The sequence below is a fragment of the Erigeron canadensis genome, chromosome 5 (assembly GCF_010389155.1).
Source record: "Erigeron canadensis isolate Cc75 chromosome 5, C_canadensis_v1, whole genome shotgun sequence".
Classification (NCBI taxonomy): Eukaryota; Viridiplantae; Streptophyta; class Magnoliopsida; order Asterales; family Asteraceae; genus Erigeron; species Erigeron canadensis.
Window position 1 is genome coordinate 24263200 of NC_057765.1, and position 5265 is coordinate 24268464.

General features: G+C 32.8%; 1 pseudogene; it reads right to left on the reverse strand.

Moving 5' to 3' along the window:
• Nucleotides 1–1230: 1230 nt before the first annotated feature.
• On the reverse strand, nucleotides 1231–3444 carry LOC122602187 (annotated as a pseudogene).
• Between the last annotated feature and the right edge of the window lie 1821 nt (nucleotides 3445–5265).

Consider the following 5265-nt stretch of genomic DNA (forward strand, 5'->3'; position numbering starts at 1 on the left):
ATATTAGTTCAGTACTATATACGGTAACTGGGTAATGGTAACCAACTTTTTCAATCATCCATTTTGAATTTTGATTGTTATTTAATAGTGGAATGTTTAAAAGAGAAATGGTTAGGTTGAATAATTATATACAGATGATCAGTGGCGAAGCTTGAAAATTTTCAGTGGGGGTTGGGATCTAATTTTCTTTTTTCCCCTAACGCTAAAATGGGGGTTGAAACCGAGTATATCGGAATTTTTCTACACAAAAACAATATACACCCTACATCGCAAAAACATTGAGGAGGGGACTTAAAAGCTACGCCCTTGATACATATAGTATAAATATTATAGCTATAAGGTAGAGACTTAATATGGTATAATGACTATACTTAACGGTTTAAAACTAAGACCAATCATATACTTTGTAATAGGCCTATTAATCGGGTTGATCTGCATACGGTTGACGGATTGAAACTTTATGACCCCAACTTAACCTAATAAAAGTTTGAATAGAGTAACTTCAACTCGAATCTGAGTCAGGATCTACCTAAACGATCTGATTGATATGTTGATTTTAGGTGGGTTGGTGGGTTGATTTCAGGTTACATGGGTTAGTAAAGGTATGTAGCAAGTTAAATGGGTTGGCGGTTTGATCCCAGGTCATGTGCGTTGGTGGGTTGACAGGTAAATTCCAAGTCAAATGGGTTGTATGATAAAATGAGTTGGTGGGTCGACCTTATTATTTACATCTAAATATTTTTGGGTTGGCATGTTGAATTATTAACCCCAAAAGTCAACCTGACCCTAACCCAAAAAAATCAAGCTCAAGTCAGTTTTACAACCCTAACCCAATTTTGCGAATCGGTTTCAAGTCAAAACTCAGGTAAGATCGAGTATTGACAATTTTAATATATATCAAGATGATTAAATTTGGGTAACTCTTTAAGGAGGATCTGGTTAGAACAATTAAATTTAAATCAATTTGTAGATTTTACAATGCATCTTATACCAATGCAGACTTTAATGTAAGATTATCTGTTTAAGTTTTTATGAGATAAAGTTGATCGTGTTTTGTATACTTATCAATATACTTTGTTGTTTCTCCCAGTCAATAACCGGGTATAGATCTAGTTTCATTAGGTTTAGGCTGTTAACGCAGAACCACCCAGGATAAATAACATAACTTTTTTTCCATAAAAAATATATATAACGACAAACACATACAACACAAAAAAAAAAAAATCCACATTGAGCGCCAGCATTTAAGTTTTGAACTTAGAAGGAAGAATGTCAAAGTGGAAAGAGGTATGGTAGTTGGTGCAACAAAGAACATCTACATCAACTTCGGAGTCCGAAAATAACTTCCATACTTTTGATCTAAACGATGCCAAACTATTTTAAGTGCATGTATAAAGATAAATTGCCATGGAGAATCACATGTTACATCAGTGATTGGATAGGATCTAGTCGAGCCAGAGGAACACAAATGAGAGGATTAGCTCTAAAAAGAGTGAGGTTTAGTCCCTCTTCCATATCAACACTTTGTAAATCTCCGTCTTTCCCATCCTTCCATTTGAAACATTGAATCATAGCGCCGAGCATTGCTGGTACCATCTGCATCACTAGTGATGTTGGAGGGCACATCCTCCTCCCACTACCAAATGGTAACATCTGATAGTATTGTCCTCTCACATCCAACGGTGTCTCTAAGAATCTTTCCGGCTGGAATTCAAGCGGGTTATCCCAATAACTTGGGTCTCTCCCAATGGCCCATACAGAAGTCTTAGCAGGAATCTGGTAACGTGTCACGGTACAATCTTTTGTTGATTGTCTCGGAATCAACGACGCAGGTGGGTAAAGACGTAATGTTTCCTTGACGATTGCTTGCAGGTATGAAATTGAAGGGTTGGTATTTCTGATTCTTGTAAAAGTATTTTTTTTCCAATAACATGATCGATTTCATTAATTGCTTTTTTCATGATATTCGGATGATTTATGAGTTCTGCTAAAGCCCATTCAATTGTAACCGCTGTAGGATCTGTTCCTGCAGTGAACATATTCTAAAGGGCAAAAAAAATATATAGATTAGTTACAATATGCACATTCAAGCAACATTTTATATATGTATATTTATAGGAAAAGGTTCATGTGAGAACCATTTGAATTGAAAGAACCATGAGAACCTTTATATTATAATTTGATGTTCATATGTGAATGACATATGTGAACAATTTATTTTGAAGTGCAAAAAAATATAATAGATTAGTTACAATATGTACATACAAGCAACAATTTATATATGTATATATATAGGAAAAGGTTCATGTGAGAACCATTTGAATTGAAGAATCATGAAAACTTTTAAATTATAACTTGAAGTTCATATGTGAATGATATATGTAAACAATTTCATGCACGTAAGAACGTATCAAGTTATACATAATATTATTTATTTTTCACATGTGAATAGTTATCATATGAACCTTACGCTATATATATATATATATATGGTGATAAATTATGTTATAGTGTTACTTACTAAGATGAGGGCTTTGATATTTTCTCTGCCCAACTCAATCTCCATGCTTCCATCTTCTTGAATATCGAGTAAAATGTGGAGCAAGTCCTTCCCATGTGATCTAGTCTCTTTCTGTCTTGCCTCTTCATGCTCTTTAATGATTCTTTCTACCAATTCATCATCTCTTTCTCAAATATCTTTCAACTTTGTACCGAATCCTTGCAAGTCTAGATTCTTACGAAATGATAGATAGTCTGAGATGTTAAACTTACCTGCTATCTTAGTTATTTCTGCAACCAAATTCTTGACATTCTTTGTCTCACTATCTTTGTCGGAACACCGTTCATTCATAAGCATTCTTGAGATCATGTTGTTAGATGTCTTCATAAGTTCCCCGCTTACATCAAACGTTTTCCCCTCTCTAGCCATATTAGCTAAGGATACCATAAAAAGATTAATCTCATCTTGCCTAACAAAAAGGAGCAAGTCAAGTGTTCCACGATTTAGGAGCCGTGACATAACTATCTTATTCATAAACTTCCAATACGACCCATAAGGAATAAACGCAAAGTCTTTCTTTCCATACGTTAGGTAATCTAAGGCTGCGTTTTGTGGTCGATCTAAATTGAAACTTTCATAGGTTTTAAGGAATTCTTTAGCAGTTTCGGGTGAAGAAACTACAACACAAGGTACATTGCCCATAAGTACCCGAATAACTCGCCCATATTGAAGAGAAAGCTTGTGAAAAACTTGGTGAGGGGTAGGAACAAGGAGATGGAGATGTCCAATGATGGGAAGTGCAAAGGGGCTTGGCGGAAGACGAAATTTATTAGCACCAGTCGATTTGAACAACACCATGATCAAGATAGTTGAGATCAGGCATATTGAAAACATGATAAAGTAGCTTTGGAAAACCATCGTTAGGCGAACTTTAAAAAATTTATGCTGTGACTCACAGAGTTTAAACATATATGCTTTCAGTGTATACATATATATATACACAACTATATATAATGAAATATCGTTACAGGAGAATCAAAGCAACCACAAAAGATAGATTCCAATGTTCATTAAAAGACAAATCTTAAATGTATATAAACTTCATACATTCAATTATTCAAAAGACCAAGAACTACGTGTGCATGGTGCATGTACATTATCAAAAAAGGACAAACCAATTCAACAACTTGTTCACCCAGCAACATATATGTGGTTAATTAGTATAAGAAAGATATCTCCAAATACACTTATATGGCATTTGGTTCACAAAGTTTGATGAAATCTGATAAAATTGGAATTAAATTTCATTCTTTAGTGTGTTTGGTTGTTCAAAAATAGAGTAATCTCATTTCGTTTGAATATAAATGTTCAATTATTTGATGGAATGTTCATTTTTTGGGGATGGGGAAGAAACTTCATCCATTCAGTCACTTGAATTTTCAAAGAATAAAAAACATTCCTTTCATAGATTCCATTATTTCAAAAAAATATTTGGTGAACCAAACGCGTCTTTAAATCCAACTTTGAATGTCTTTCATACAAATTATTCAATACCCAGCTTAAATTTGGACAATACACTGCTACACAAAACAGTTTTTTGGAGCTACCAAAATAGTTGATATTAACAATTAAATTGTCAATTTAAAAAAGCCACCGATCCAAAAAAATAATTGAATTTTTAGAGCAATTCCAAAAAGTTGATAAACCTTGACGAAGAAAATACAAAATTGATAAACTTTGATGCCGATTTAAGTGTGGAATCTTTAAGTTTCTTGAACATTAGTGGGCTTTACTATTATCTTTAAGCAAATGAAAAAGAAAATGATATATTTAAAAATGACTTAATGAAATAAAGAGAGAGCAACAAATAAATTATATAAATTATAGTTTATAGATACAGATAGTATAAAAAGTACTTACAAAATAGAGAAGTTTCTTTGTTTGATGAGGAGACTATCTATAATAGTATAAAAAGTACTTACAAAATAGAGAAGTTTCTTTGTTTGATGACTGAGACTATCTATAATGGGAGGCTATTAAGTGCCTTGAATTGTTTATGTATATTTTTGTTATTGAAGCTTGTCCAAAAAAACCAAAACTAAAGATTTTCTGGTGTATGTCCTTACTTAATGGCATGCCCTTTACTTGTCCAAACTAAAAATTTTTTGATGTGACTTTTTGGTGTATGTAAGGATGTTTGTATAGTTAAAGATAAAGTTAAAGGATTTAAATAATAAGGATTTGTAAGTATTTTAAAGTTATAAGGATATGAAGTGGCAGCTAAAGAAGACGTTCTTAGCATTGAAGATAGCCTAAAGCCTTTTCTTATCATGACAACGTCATATTTTGTTATTCACTGTCACATTAACTTTTCTCTTTTGAAATACTTAAGAACACCCCACTTCCCCTCCCTATCATCGACCCCGTCAAACCCACTTCCCCAGCTTTTTTATTATTTATATTATATTCTAAAACAAACTAAATATAATAGTCATTTTCATTAAAAAAAAATTATATACATAGAACTAAACATTACATTAAATAAAAAAACGTTAAGATAACAACTTCCATAGTCAAAAGAAAGATCATCGATCATATGTGTTGCACTGCTTTTGGTTATTCTTTGGCTGGTACAACATTATCGAATGATGGGCAATCATTTTTGGATACCAAATCTCATAAGTGTTTTGTTAGGTTTATATGGATACAATTTTTCACTCAACTAGAGAAGTTAAGGACCAAATGTTAGGAAATACTCCGTACTA